This window comes from Theropithecus gelada, chromosome 7b (assembly GCF_003255815.1).
Source record: "Theropithecus gelada isolate Dixy chromosome 7b, Tgel_1.0, whole genome shotgun sequence".
Lineage (NCBI taxonomy): Eukaryota > Metazoa > Chordata > Mammalia > Primates > Cercopithecidae > Theropithecus > Theropithecus gelada.
In genome coordinates this window covers 29,064,655-29,081,174 of record NC_037675.1, presented here as the reverse complement: position 1 = coordinate 29,081,174, position 16,520 = coordinate 29,064,655, and positions in this window count along the sequence as shown.

Below are 16,520 nucleotides of genomic sequence, written 5' to 3'. Positions count from 1 at the left end.
GGTGAATGAGGATTGGTATAGATAGTGAATAGGAATCAAGAGATCTATTATACACTTGCGAAATTGAGATGCATATTACATATCCACTGTAGATGCTGATAAATCAGTTGTATACGTAAATCTGGAGCTTATGGCTCATGGATGTGGTTGGCACTAGAACTACCTACAGATATCTGTGAGACTCCTAAGTGTACTCTTTTAAACCTGTAGTGAGAAAATTGTCTTGAAAGACAAACTTTCTGGCAAGAATGGCTTTTCTAAATGCCAATAGTTTCTTTTTTACTCTTTTAATTAATCTTTGAAGTAAGAGGTAAGAGTTGAGTCATTCAAAACTACTTTCCTGCCAGAAAAGAACTGAACTTCTGTAAAGCTCAGTGGAACATGAGCTTTTTGTACTCTAGCCCTGCAATTATGTCAGGGGAAATCCAAATGCGCCCTGCCAAACCTTTATCCAACCACAAAAAAACAGTGCATTGAAAAACAGAGTTAAAGCAATATTTTTTCTATTTCTCAGTTATTATATCCTGGTCACTACTAGTTAAAAACCTAGAGATAAGGGTTCCCTTTTCAGAGTCTGATGCCACCCATGCTAGGCATCTAGAATGAGTGGTGCACTGCTCTAGAATCAGTGGGTACTGGACACTATTTCTGATCACTTTTTGAGTTTCCTGAATGGATGCCTACTCTAGCAGGTCTGGTGTTGTTCTGTCTCAGTCATTTACTCTATAATACATGACATATAGCTAGACAGGATATAGAATGTGAGTTAAGGAGTTTGTCCATCCAATAGAAGAGGAATAAATCTTTTTGGAATGAGGATGATAACAGGTACAGGGTAGAGGAAACAAATATTTTCTGACTCTCCACAATGGTTGGGAATGAAATGAATGAAGGGAGTGGAGGTAAGAAGGCTGCTGTTCAAAAAACAAAAACAAAAACAAAAACAAACCAAAAAAACAGGCATATTAGAAGGAATTTTAAAGGAATAAGGCTAGTTTTTATTTTCCCAAACAGAGGCTGGAACTAGTTTGAGTTTCCTTACATCAGTACAACATTGAAGAGGGCATCACCTCAGATAGAAAATTGGAAATTCAAAAATAAAGTAATGAGATGCTGGGGAGAACAGTAATAATCCCCAAGTGTCTCATGGCTGATTAGCCCCATGGGATCTTTTAGGCTCCGCACATACCTAGAAAAGGCTGAGCAAGGGGATTCAGACATAAGTGAGCTTATCTTTCTTTTTATTCATAAGTGAGCTTATCTTCTATTTCCATTCCGTGAGGTCATTCATAGAGTCAGGTGATTCAAATAGAAATTGTGGACTAGGCTGATTATTAGGAATAGAGGCTATCAAGAGTCATGCATTGATAGGATGCCTAATATTAGGAATCTAAAGAGAGCAGGCCCAGTAAATTGCCCAAAAGTTATCAAGGTTTTAGCAATAAAGCTAGTCAGTAGTGTCAGGTACAGACCAGGAGGTCACCAGCAGTCAGAGTCAGTGGAATGTAGCTGAAATGTTTCAGCGGCCACACACTTCTGTAAGAGCAGAAAAAAGCAGAGTTTCAGATGAAGGCAGAATAACATCTCTCAAACAATGACTAATGAGGCTCAAGAGGACACACACGTGGATCTGAGTTCTCTCTACATCAAGTTAACACATAAACTTTCAGCTACATCTGCATACTAACTTGCAATAAAGAGTGAACAAGAATAGGAACTGTGAAAAAAACTGCACATTTAATCATAAACTTTGTTAACTTGAAATAGCAAAATAACTTTAACTTTGTTAACAAAATAAACTTTGTTAACTTGAAAAACATTGCTTTACAGATAAAGAGATTGAAATACTTTCAATTGGCAAATTTAAGAACCACATAATTCCTACCTCAATATCTCATAAGAGAAAAAGCATATAAGAGCAGTTATAGAAAAAAAAATGCAATATATGTTTTCAAAGCCTCAGTTTCAGTGTGTAAAATTTTGAATCAAATGTAAATTTTCCCCGTATAAACTTTATCCAGACACCTCTGGGCTTCCACATTCTTTCAAGTAGTCTCTAGTGAACAGATCAAAGAGCACTGTTTTTTTCCAAAATGACTACAGAGCCTAAAGTGTTTATTCCCCAAGAAATGCTGATTTATGAATTTGACTCATAGATTCCAACCCTTTCCATGCTTCATAGACTTGATATAAGGCCCATAAAGAAATTCAAGTTCATATGGGTTTGGTTCCATGAATAATACAGGATGCCTATATCTTTAACTTCAAAATTGCTGAGGGACCATTTGCAGACAAGATTTGATCTACAAATATGTTTTTGGCAAGCCCATTATCTAATAAATTTGTTTAGTTGCCAATATTTAAAAATTCAAATATTTCTCACAAAATTGAGATTGTTGACTTCTGGTTTTGTTAGGAAAAAAAAAATGTTGAAACTGGGCATGCATTTCTTCACAGCAGCAAAATCAGTTTCACAGCAACTTCCTTTTTAGCTATGGCAAGAAACTGGCAAGAAACTGTCCCCACCGCTGTCTAGTGTATTAGGCTCAGTGTTTTCACTTGTTTGCATTACTTTTCAGGCACTTATAGGCATCTGAATTTATAGATTCTGAACATAGCCCTCACTTATGTATTTGTGTATGTCTCTACAATTTTTAGTGAAGTTTGATGACAAATAAAAATTCTTTACTCAATTCCAAGGCATGGTATTTCCCATTAATTTGTTTAGTACCATAGTCTCATAGCTTTACTTACCACACGTTCTCCAGTAGCTGATAGGCACTCAGACGTCTCAGGCGAGGACCTGTTTAGCAGTCTTAAACAATTGTGAGAATGTCTGACAAAGGCTTTTCTTACTTCCAAAAGTAGCACTTTTTATTTCTTTTTTTTTTTTTTTTTTGAGACGGAGTCTCGCTTTGTCGCCCAGGCTGGAGTGCAGTGGCCGGATCTCAGCTCACTGCAAGCTCCGCCTTTATTTCTTAATAAAAATCATTCATTTAAGTGTGGGTAAAAATAACTTATACTTCATAATTTTATAAGTAAGTTTTTAATGCTTACCAAATTTAGTGGATGTTTACAATGTCATCTGTCTTAGTCTGTTTAGGTTGCCATAAAGGAATATCTGAGTCTGGGTAATTTAAAAAGAACAAAGATTTCTTTTTCTCATGGTTCCATAGACTGTACAAGAAGCATGATGCCAGCATCTGCTTCAGAGGAAGGCCTCAGGAAGTTTCCTCTCATGGCAAAAGGCTAAAAGAAGTTGGCAAGTTCAGAGCTCACACAGTGTGGGAGGAAGCAAGAGAGAAAGGCGGGGAAGGCTTTTTAAAACAACCTGCTGTTGCAGGAACTAATAGAGCAAGAACTCACTCACTATCTTGAGAATGACACCAAGCCATTCATGAGGGATCCACCCCCATGATACAAACACCTTCAACTAGACCCCACTTATAACACTAACGATCAAATTTCAACATGAGGGTTGGGAGGACAAATATACAAATTATAGCATCATTTTAACCTGACCTATCTGAAACATCTTGTTCTAGACCATAGTTTTACCAAAACATATTTACCCCTCAAATAATTCTAACTTCATTATCACTAACTCTATCAGGGTCTGATTTTTCAGCTGCATTTTCCAAGAATCACAAATGCATATATAATCAACCTACTTTCTTTTTTCCTTGATTCCTCCGTTTGGGAAGTGAAACTTAAAGGCATTCTTAGCTGGAGGTCAAGGTTAAATATTTAACCTAAGAGATATCTGGGCACTATTTATATTTGGTGCTAAATCCAGACATTAGCCCTCAAAATACAACTCCAATAAATTATAAGACCTCTTTCCTAGCTTAGAGACACATTCACAGGAAATATATCTCTGATTGAAATGTATCTTGAAGAATAATGTAGATATTAACAGGCTTCCTTGAAGGGTCTAACTTGTTAGATGCTGAGCACCCTAGAAAAATGTTTCATAAAAATCATATCTAAACCTAGTTTTTCTCTATGCAAATCTGTATTTATAGTAGCTACTTATTATCTATTTCAATCTTCAGCAGTCATGCAATTTTTGCCTCTTTTTTATTCTTCATGTCGTACAGTTTCCTTTCAGATGCTTATCTCCTTGCCATCAGCTTTACCAGGCCACTAACAGAAGCGCATGCTGTGTTCTCGGTCCTATTCTCCTGTCACTGATACTTGACTTTAGGGCAACTAAGCTAATTCTGGGGCTACAGCAATTGACAATGAGAACAGAACTACTGGGACGATTATATAGAAAAATGATCCAGATAGAAGACAGATGGTGACCATCACTGGACAAGTCAAAGACTAGATTATGAGGAAGAGCAATTATAAAATAGGAGATGGCACTAATTAGTAAAGAAAAAAATAAGTGGACCATAAAGAAAGAGAAAAATGATTATTATAGGTATTTATGGAAGATATTTGAGAAATTGCTTTTCTTTCCATATTTTTGCTTTCAGCATACCATATGTATGCTTCCAACAGTGGGTGGAGAAATATTTGAGAATATTCATTAATATTTAAAGGCCCTCTCTCCAAATACAATCACATTCAGAAGTCCTGTGTGTTATGATTCCAACGTATGAATTTGGAGGAGCGGGGCACAATTTAGTTCATAACAAGAGAGGTCTATGTATCCTAGGAATAAAATAACACATGTCTTAAAAAGAGGCGATGCCACCAGGAAATTTATAGAGCAAGCACTAGAGAGGATAACTGCATGGCATATCTTGGCAGACAGGTCTATGGTTACAAAATCTTTTCTGCCCCATGAGTGGTTTTCAATCAACAGAAGGAAAAGGTTTGAAGGGATCTAAGCATCAGTGACAGTGGATGCCCCAGTAGTAACCAGAAAACTGATGACTGAGAGCTGGAGCAGTTCTCTTTTCCCAACATTTTGACACTACAAAAGACCTTAGGGCTGTGGCACAAACATGGGACAGTCAAAGAACAGATGTCATAAAAAGATTGTAAGTCATATTTTCCCACAAGTGAAAGGCAGCACAGAATCAAACTCTAATTGGTATTTTGAAAATACAGGCAGTCATATTTTTTATAGATGTAAGTTTAGGGACAAAAATTAAAACCTGCTACATAATGAACCCTTTTACATTTTGAAATAACTTTAATTGCAACCAAATGAGCCTAACTAAGAGAGAAAATGAAACTAAAAGTTGCTGAGTTGTATGGAGGGAAAGTGAACAATCACGAGGTACACTTCTCAATCCTGTGCTGATATACGTAGTGCTGTAACTAGTAACTGAACTGTCTACCTGCAGTCCAAGGATCACGTGCCTGCTGAGTATAAGGCTTGCAAGGATCTTGTAGCTAATGTTTTAGAGAAGTTCCAAGAGAATAAGGCATGCACTTGTGAGAAAGGGATTAACTACAGTCCGTGTTGCCTGCTGGAAGCAGATAAGAAAAGGCAGAGATAGCTTCTGACTCTGTTTCTGGAAACATTTCCTGCTTGTAGGCAAATTCTGAAATTATCATAAACTCAGGCCAGAAACAAATTATGTACATTACTGATTTCAAATAAATTTCCTCTTCTGCTGCAATGATTAAAATTGAATTCCTGGTATGTTAAAGGCTAGAATATTGGTGAAGAGATGTATGGGAAAGAGTAGATCCTTATAACACTCCAACTTTTTTGAAACCTTTCTATCCAAGGAGATAGTGATAGGGAGAAGGATCACAATGAATGAAAATCTTCCCCTCCAACTGGCAACCAACTCATCCCTGATATATAAATATTTCCAAATGTATCAGTTAAGGTATAAAATTTGAACATCGTGAGAGCCAAGGAGCAATGGTCAAATTTAAAGAAAATCTCTTTGATGCTGTGTCTCTAAATCCTAACCCTGTTAAGAACTATGGATTACTTACCATTATTAGAAAGCTGGAGTTTCCATCACAGTGAACAGGCAACCTACAGAATGGGAGAAAATTTTTACAATCTATCCATCTGACAAAGGGCTAATATCCAGAATCTACAAAGAACTTAAACAAATTGATATGAAAAAAAATCAAACAACCCCATCAAAAAGCAGGCAAAGGATATGAACAGACACTTCTCAAAAGAAGACATTTATGCAGCCAACAGACACATGAGAAAATTCTCATCATTACTGGCCATCAGAGAAATGCAAATCAAAACCACAATGAGATACCATCTCACACCAGTTACAATGGTGATCATTAAAAAGTCAGGAAACAACAGGTGCTGGAGAAGATGTGGAGAAATGGGAATGCTTTTACATTGTATAGTATACTGTTGGTGGGACTGTAAACTAGTTCAACCATTGTGGAAGACAGTATGGCAATTCCTCAAGGATCTAGAACTAGAAATACCATTTGACCCAACCATCACTTTACTGGGCATATACCCAAAGGACTATAAATCATGCTTCTATAAAGACACATGCACATGTATGTTTATTGTGGCACTATTCACAATAGCAAAGACTTAGAACCAACCCAAATGTCCATCAATGATAGACTGGAATAAGAAAATGTGGCATATAGGCAGGGCAAGGTAGTTCATGCCTGTAATCCCAGAACTTTGGAGGCCGAGGTGAGTGAATCACAAGGTCAGGAGATTGAGACCATCCTGGCTAACATGGTGAAACTCTGCCTCTACTAAAAATACAAAAAATTAGCTGGGTGTGGTGGCGGGTGCCTGTAGTCCCAGCAACTCTGAAGGCTGAGGTGGGAGAATGGCATGAACCCGGGAGGCGAAGCTTGCATTGAGCTGAGATCTCACCACTGTACTCCAGCCTGGGCAACAGGGCAAGAATCCGGCACAAAAAAAAAAAAAAAAAAAAAAAAAAAAAAGGAAAGAAAGAAAATGTGGCACATATACACCATGAAATACTATGCAGCCATAAAAAAGGATGAGTTCATGTCCTTTGTAGGGATGTGGATGAAGCTGGAAACCATCATTCTGAGCAAACTATCGCAAGGACAGAAAACCAAACATCGCATGTTCTCACTCATAGGTGGGAATTGAATAATGAGGACACTTGGACACCCAGACCTGTACTAGGCTGGAGAGAGTGGGGAGGGATAGCATTAGGAGATATACCTAATGTAAATGACAAGTTAAGGAGTGGGTGCAGCACACCAACATGACACATGTGTACATATGTAACAAACCTGCACATTGTGCACAGGTACCATAGAACTTAAAGTATAATAATAATAATGATAATAAAATTAAAAAAAAAGAAAGTTGGAGTTTTTGAGAACTGGGTTGTCCCTAAGCAACATGAAACTTGCAGATTTACTCCAGTCCCCTTTGAGGCAGTGAAATTTCACCATTCAGATGAGCATGGTTTTGTGAGGTGTAGTTTAATACAACAAAAGTTTGATTCAAACCTTTACCCAAATCTTTATTAAATTTTTATCAAATCTTAGATGCTCAGCAATTTCTTGACTAGGTTATAACAGATGTTATAAGCTGTCAAAATTTGCTGCTGGCTGCAGGGCCCCATTGGGGAAAATCAGCCCTCGCAAAAAGTAAAGTAGAATATGAGAGAACTAGCACTGCTAACCAAGAGACAGACTCCATTGGCACTGAAGTGAAACAGTGATCTGATCCTCACAGAATTCACTAGGCTTACACTGTGCCTCATGATTCAACAAGGTTGGTGTTAACAGTGTTAAATGGGGGATCACATTGGGGCAGAAATTCAGAAGGTGTTCTTTATTTATGTTCTAAATGGAATTATGTTTTGAGTAATTCTACTACTTGGGAAGAAGAAGGTATTTCAGTGATAGGTAGATGTTGCTGAGCAAAAATAGAGAGGCTTATTTTTGTGAGGCCGGTAACATATCTGTAAAAGCAGACAAAGGAGGAGAATATGTGGAGAAGTCAGTCACTGCCTACTAAAGCCATGCCATATACTAAGTGAATCATTATTTGCCTGCTTCTCCAGATATCTAAGAAGACATATTCTTTACCACGTAACCATTGCTGACATCTGATTTGACTAAGATGTGGGTTGCACGAACTGAAGAGTCAATCTGTAGCCTACTTTTTGACCTCTTTATGTAAAATGTGCAAACATGAAGTGGGCCAACTGAATTCCTTTCTTTAGAGTTTGGAGTTGGGTTACTAAAATCCTATGAGTACGCAGAGTGATTGGAAGCCGAAAGATTATGATGTCAAAAGGGTATCAGAGAAAGGAATGGATACAGCTATTAAGACTGGGAGAAGCTGAACATGAAGGGGTGACATTCATGAGTAAGTAGAGAACGCCAATTAGTGTAGAGAGGAGAACTGAGCAGGAAGACAAACTTTCTGGAGGCAAAGAGACAAGAGAGACTGGACCACACAACCGCTGAGCTCTTGAAATTTCCAGTGCCATTTCTAGTCCGCATTCCTCCTTACAGTGAGTGCACTTTTCTTCTACCTCTACCCATCTTTGTTGAGGCAGTTTTTTTTTTTCCTTTTTTTCCAACCCATTTTAAAAACCAAGACACTCTATTTAACAATTTGTTTTTCTTATGTAACTATGTATAATGTGTTTTCATGTCAGTATATGTGTATTTACTACTCATTAAGTGGAAGATTCTCACTCCCTCCTGATGTTGAAAATGTTTTTGAAAAACATAAATTTATGAAGCTGAGAGGAAACTACCTATATCCAACTACACAATTGGGCACTCTGAATGAAAATATAATATTTAAAGAGAAAGAACGGATGTGGAGTCCAGTGATTGAAAGGAATATATTATGGAAGAGAAGGCTGGAAAAGTACTTATAGACTCAAGGGCCTACAAGTCCCTGTGCCCTAATATTGCAAAAAATTAAGAGGCAAAGGTAACCCTCTACTGTTTTTAAAGAGGCAACTGTAACCCTCTACTGTCACTATGACTTAGTGATGCAGATCCATGGGTCAAATTGCAGGATGTGAAGGATTCCATGTTTCAATAAAATACATCAATTCGAAAGACCATGTGTGATGAAATATCAACTCCATATTTCATAGAATACCTGATATTTGGTGAAAATACTTAAGTTAGAATAAAAGAAAAAGAAGCTGGAGTAAGGTATTTTGGTGAATGGAATATTAGATACTTGACCAAATAATAGATGTAGATGATTACCTCCTAATCAATATAACAAATTTTAAGTTTCAACAGATAGCATATAGACATCCTACTAATATTAAACTTGTAAATATTATTATAAATATAGGAAAAATAAAAAATCAAAATTAATGTATTTTACCTTTTTTGATAAAAATTACTTTCTTAAGATGTAGTAAACAACAAAAGAAATTCTATTAATATAAATTTCCAAATATAAAAGAAAAAATTAAAACTTTTTAGTAAACTGGAAAATTGAGAATCCTGTTGGTAAAATGATCATGAATTTTGGATTCATATTAACTAAGTAACTATGGACATATTAGGGCATGTAGCTTCCACTATAGAAAAGCAGATATATATATATATATATTTATATATATTTATATATATATAAATATATATATATTTAACACAAGTAGATGGCTAGGATTCTATGGTTAAAAAACTGTAGGAGTATACGTGTCCTCTAGAGAGTCACAAAAATAGATGTCTATCAATACATTTAGAAAGAATACAAAGGCAATAAATAGGATGGGAACTATAAAACAAGAATAACAAAAATAAATAAACCAGCAAACTGGAAAACAAAACAGAAACTGAGGAATTACCAGAACTTAAAAGTACAGTTTTATCTGAGAATGTACATTTAGCCAAAGGAGAATCAAAGACTGATGCAGAAAGTTTAGAATACACTTTTAGGAAGATAAAAAGTCAGAGTAATCTAAGGGTAGTGGAACAGTACTCTAAAGGCAGTGTCCACAGCAAAAAGGCAAACAAAATGTAAGACTTAGTTTTTTGTGATGATGAGATAAAGATAAATGGCGGCAGAATAGGAAGAGAAGTACCCAATGGTGTTTCTGAGAGAATAAAATTTCTAAACTGGAAAGATAGAAAAAGCAATTTCAGAAGCAACTAAAACTATGACAAATGAGTAAATAATATGAAAGTTTCAAATTAATTTCAGATCAGATGATGTATTGTCCTAGACAGAATATACGCTTCTGAGAGTTAAACTATTATCAGCCATTCTTAAAGGATCACAGAAAACAGCACTGTTTGGCAATTGCGAGTAGAAAATTGTTGCCTTTTTTCCCAAAATTAATAAAAATAATAGATTTTTAAACTCTCAAATAATGAACTGGCTGTCAATCATTGTAGAATATTGTAACATAATTTGAAAAAAAAATTACATGATTTAGCATAAAAGGAAACAGCAGAACAAGCCCAAAAGTAGGCACTAGGGAGAGAATTCCTACCTTCAAGGCAAGTGTACTGCAAATATTATATGTTACAGATCAAATTTAACTCTCCTTAACTAAGTTTTCTCATTTTTAAAATAGCAAAATAATAGCACATGAATTATAGGTTTGTAGAAATGATGAAGCAAAAGAATTAAGATGGAGTACCTAGAACAATGTAGAATGTTTGTGTAACAAAACATTCAATAAATGTAAGCCATGAGTACAAGTGCTGCTACTATCACCACTACCACCACTGTTACTCCTGCTACCACCACTACCACTACTAGTACTACTACAATTTAAAAAAATACTGAATATTTAGCACTCTTATAGGTTTTGAAAGTACTATCCACAGCAAACAAACTTTTATTCTTTGGCTAGTTGTTCCAATAAGAGAAATGAGTATTATGCTGCCCTAAAGACACATTTTGTGTAGATTTGGTAAGTCATGTGACAAATTTTCCCAAGATATCCTTTTGAAGAAGAATTGTATATGTAGCTTGGATGATAACAAGGCTATTCTGATTTCTAGCATACTGAACGTGCTCATAGGCCAAAGAATGATGACTAATGGATCAATGTCCATTTTGAGACATTGCGTTATATATAGCCAATGTAAGCTTTTTTAATAGGAAGCGTTTACTTGATAGCATGCATAAGATTCAGTCAGTTGTGTGCTCATAAAAAAAGAATGAATGAAGGAAAGAAAGAATAGAAGAATCAAAGGGAGAAAAAAAGGTCCTGACATAGAATATTTGGCAATTATTGTTGTAAATACTTTCCCATGGCCACTTTCTTTTTTTTTTCTTTCCTATAACGTCTATTCAGAAATAATTTTAAGCTTACAGAAAAGTTACAAAAAATAAAACCAGTACAAAAAAACATACATATACCGTTTACCCAGTTTCACACATTTAATCTACCAAACTACCAACATGACCTCATGTTGTCAAGAGATGCACACAATTAGCTCTCATGAACCAATATGAGATAACAATAGTACACCAGTAGATTCAGTCCTCCACAATACAATTTATAATGCTTTATTATCAGCATTTATGAAAAACTTACTTTATGCCAGGCACCTTGTACTATCTCATCTAATGCTCCTAACAACAAAAGGAAGTATAAGCTATTCATATCCTCATTTTATTAACATGGAAACCTTTGATGTCCAGATTGGGTAACTTGCCACAGGTTATAGCTAGTCAAAGGAAGAGTCAACAGCTTTTACATTCAGGCCCAGGCTTTTGAGACTACCCCTCTATTTTCTCCATGCTTATCATGGAGTAGTCAGAACTAATGAGATACTAATATGGTGTACTGTATGATCAAGTGGTCTCGACAGGCACAATTATAACTCTTCAAAAGATAAATGTTAAGAGTTAGAAGGCTGAGGCAAATATAGTTTCCAAAAAAAATCATACAAATAGGATAGGAGGAAGATATCAGAATCTTTAAGAAACTTAAACCAATTAATCAGCAAAAACAACCTGTAAAAAAGTGGGCAAAGGACATGAACAGACACTTTTCAAAAGAAGATATACATGAAACCAACAAGCATATGAAAAAATACTGAACAGCACTGGTCATTAAAGAAATGCAAATCAAAACCACAATGAGATATCATTTAGTACCAGTCAGAAAGGCAATCATTAAAAAGTAAAAAAAACAAAAAAAACAAACAACAAAAAAAACAGTTTTGCAGATAAAGCTGCAGATAAAAGGGAACACTTATACACTGCTAGTGGGAATGTAAATTAGTTCAGTCATTGTGGAATGCAGTTTGATGATTTCTCAAAGAACTCAAAGCAGAATTAGCATTCAACTGGCAATGCCATTACTGAATATATCTCAAAGGAATATAAATCGTTCTATTATAAAGAAACATGCATGCATATGTTCATCACAGTAGTATTTACAATAGCAAAGACATACAGTTAACCTGAATGCACATCAGTGGAGAATTGGTTAAAGAAAAGTGGTTCATATACCCCATGAAATAGTACACAGCCATAAAAAGAACAAGATCATGTTCTTTGCAGCAACGTGGATGGAATTGGAGCTCATTATCGTAAGCAAAATAATGCAGGAAAAGTAAACCAAATAGCACATGGTTTTATTTATAAGAGGGAGCTGAATATTGAATACATACGGAAACAAAAAAGAGAACAACAGACACCAGGGCCTATTTGAAGGTGGAGAGTGGGAGGAGGGTGACAAGTGAAAAAACTACCCATTGGGTACTATGCTTATTACCTGGGTGGCAAAGTAATCTGTATAGCAAACCCTGGTGACAAGCAATTTACCTGTGCAATAAACCTGTGCATGTACCTGTTGGGGTCCGTGCCGGGGGTGGTGGAGAATGAAAGAACACACAAAAGACAAAGACACACAGAGAACATGGCGGCCGCACTCAGAGCCTCCACCTCACTTTATTTATACTCCATAAACCTCATGTCAGCAGAAAGAATGCAATGCAAAACAAACTTTCTTTTCCCACATATAACCTTCTACTCAATTCCTTGTTTCTATGCTCTTCCTTATCTGCCCGCCTTCTTGGCGCCTACGGGAGTTCATTAAAAGTTCAATTGGAGATACTGTCCTTGAGCCCTATCTATTCTCAGCATACTGTTTTCAAAGGCCCCTGCATGTACCCCTGAATCTAACATAAAAGTTTTAAAAAAGGCCTTATGAAGCTTGGGTAGAACATCAAGGAAACACAGAATAGCACTAATTACCTACCCTAATGATGTACTTTGGCATATTTATCAAATATTTATTTCTAAGGAGGCAAAATCAATGCTATTGTGTGAAGAAGAAATTAAGATGAGTTAAGAGATTGACATGGTTTGTCTCTGTGTTCCCACTCAAATCTCATCTCAAATTGTAATCCCAGTGGGTCCAAGGAGGGACGTATAATCCCCTCATGTTGAGGGAGGGAGGTGATTGGATCACGGGCACGGTTTCCCTCATGCCGTTCTCATACAGTGAGTGAGTTATCATGAAATCTGGTAGTTTTATAATTGTTTGACAGTTCCTTCTTCACAGCTTTCTGTCTCACCTGCCTCCATGTAAGACGGTGCCCGCTTCCCCTTCTGCCAGGATTGTAAGTTTCCTGAGGCCTTCCCAGCGATTCAGAACTGTGAGTCAAGTAAACCTCTTTCCTTTGTAAAGTACCCAGACTCAGGTATGTGTCCATGGCAGTGTAAAAACAGACTAATATGGAGATGCTGGAAAAGATTTCCCAAACTGTAAAATAATGTCATTTCTCACACTTAAATTTTTACAAGTGACTACAAATTGTTTGCATTTTTATTAGTCACACACTTCAAAATGGTGACTTAAACTGTTGAAAGCAACAATCATATAATAGCTGTCATTATGACGGTATAGAAATCAGTTTGAAATTTTTGTAAAATATGACATTCACATGCCATATTTTGTGATGAATCTCTGTTAAAGACTTGTAAGTTTGCACTGCACTTTTATTCACATTATATCGTTTAGCACTGTTCTATGAGAGGGGGATTTGGACCATCTCCAGACAGGAAGCAGATACTGAGAGGGGTCACTGGACTTTCCCAAGTAGACACAATGTCAGTGGTCGAGCCAGAGTGAGTGGTAGACCCTATTTAGGCCACCAACCTTCCAGGCAAAGGCTCTCAGAAAGCATCTTTGGGTGGGAGGATGAAAGAGACTAGAGATCATATGGATATGAATTCAAGGCTTAATTCCAACACCTGACAAGTGACTTTGCAAGCTTTGGTACCAATGTTGTAAAGCTTTTTAAAAGTTGTTTGCTGTAGAGTTCTTGTGAGGCTTAAATGAGCTAATGTTTATGAAATTACTTTGTTAGTATTAAAATTATATCAAATATTAAGAGTTGTGATGACTTTGCTAAAGGGAAAGTGTTCTGATATTCGGAATGGCCTTATGGATATGTTTTCAATGGGGAAGAAATTGCCTATGAAACAATCCCAATCGTGCATGCAAAGCCTGCTGGCAGATGTGGCAGAGCCTGGAAGAGACACATTCAGGTATCGTCTCTTTAGCTTGCTAACATCTCTGTGGTTAAAGGAGTGTAGTAGCTTCTGGTATTACTATCACCGCCATAATTATTATTTCTAAATTATTGATAGGAAAACCAAGAAGATAATGTGAGTGTGAGTATGTGTGTGTGTGGTGTGTTTGATGTATGTTTTTGTATTTGGTTAAGTTTTTGTTTGATGACTAGCACATAGGAAACACTCATTAAACCATTTTATTATTGCTGCTACTATTTTTATGCTACTTTATTCAAAGAAAGTAAATTTTGGCATCTATTATTACAAGATAATCTCTGGGTCTGAATAGATTCTTTTGATATCAAGGGGTCATATGAAAGATAAGTGTTTGATTTAATTTGGCATTGAGATTCATTGAGTAGGTAGAATTAACCATGAATAAGGTGATAACACGATAGTAACAGTATTTTTAAATGTTGAATGTGATTTCTGATGCTCGAAAATTTAGTTGATGATGAAAACTAGAGGTTTTCAGAGGAACAATGATTATAATAATTAATATTAGCTGAGACCTTACTTTGTGTGCCAGACATTATCGATGTTCTTTGTGTATATTATCTCATGGGAATCTAAAAAAAATGCATAAAGTTCACATCATATGCATCAATGGATGACAAAACCAGGCATATAGTTGGCAAGTGGTTGAGTCTGGCTACGAGTCCAGGTAACTTCATTCCAAGTTGACATGCTTGAAACGCCATACTATTTTCCCTCTCAAAATACTATTGAAGTGTAAACTGAACAATATGACTGTAATGCACAAGGAAGGAGAATTAATGGGTCCTCTTTTATACTTTGCTTATCAAAATACTCACTAGATGCTAGAGCAAACAGGGGAAAAATTATAAATAAATATTGCCTTAGAATAGGACAACCAGGATGATGAGGCTGCTTAAGTCCATGTTATCTGAGAGCATTTGAAATAATACTTGTGAAATCCATCAATACGAATGTTTCATCTTCAAATTTTAAAAATTGTGTTACATATATACTATGGAATACTATGCAGCCATAAAAAGGAATGAGATCATGTCCTTTTGCAGCAAGATGGATGGAGCTAGAGGTCATGATTCTAGGTGAACTAATGCAGCAACAGAAAACTACATACTGCATGTTTGCACTTACAATTTGGAGTTAAACATTGAGTACACATGGACACAAAGAAGGGACAATAGACACCAGGGCCTATACAAGGATAGAGGGTGAGAGGAGGTGGAGGATTGAAAAACCACCTATCAGGTACTATGTTTATTAACTAGGTAATGAAATAATCTGTACACCAAATCACTGTGACATGCTATTTACCTATATAACAAACCTGCACATGTACCACTCAACCTAAAATAGAAGCTAAGAAGACAATAAAAAAAGAACTTCAAGGTGGCAATAGCAGGACATTTAAAGAATTGATCCAACAAATTGAGTTTTTATTCAACTCAATATGATTAGACAATTTAATATAATCATAGCATAGCATTTTGACAAAGGAGATATTTGCTGTTCATTATACTTAGAATGCTGTGGGGCCATTATGGTATATTTTGTTAGGCATATTTTAAGAATTTAAAAAGTGCAACAAAAATAGGTAATCAGGAAGGGTGGGAGTCAGAATACTTGTGCAATGTAGAGCACAACTGAAGAAACTGAGGATTTCCATTATAGATAGATGTTTGTATATCTGTATCTATCTATCTATCTATCTATCTATCTATCTATCTATCTATCTATCTATCTACCTACCTACCTACCTACCTACCTATTAGTCTGGGAAACGTGTTTTAGGCTTTACTTAATAAGGAGTTGAACATATACATTTGTCCAAAAAACAAAAGGAATTTTCTTGGGGATAACTAAATTAACCATCCCTTCCTGGTTTCAAACAAAAGCTGAAATGAACACACTGAATTAATTATTCTTTCAATGGATAGGGGGTTGGAATGTATGATATCTATGATGCTCCCAATGATTAGGAGAATTGGTATATTTTGAATGGGTTATTAGTAAATGTATAAATGACTCTGAAATGGATAAATGTGATGGCGTATATTTAATGAACCAAGGAAATATGACCCACTCATGCTTAGAAGGGTAA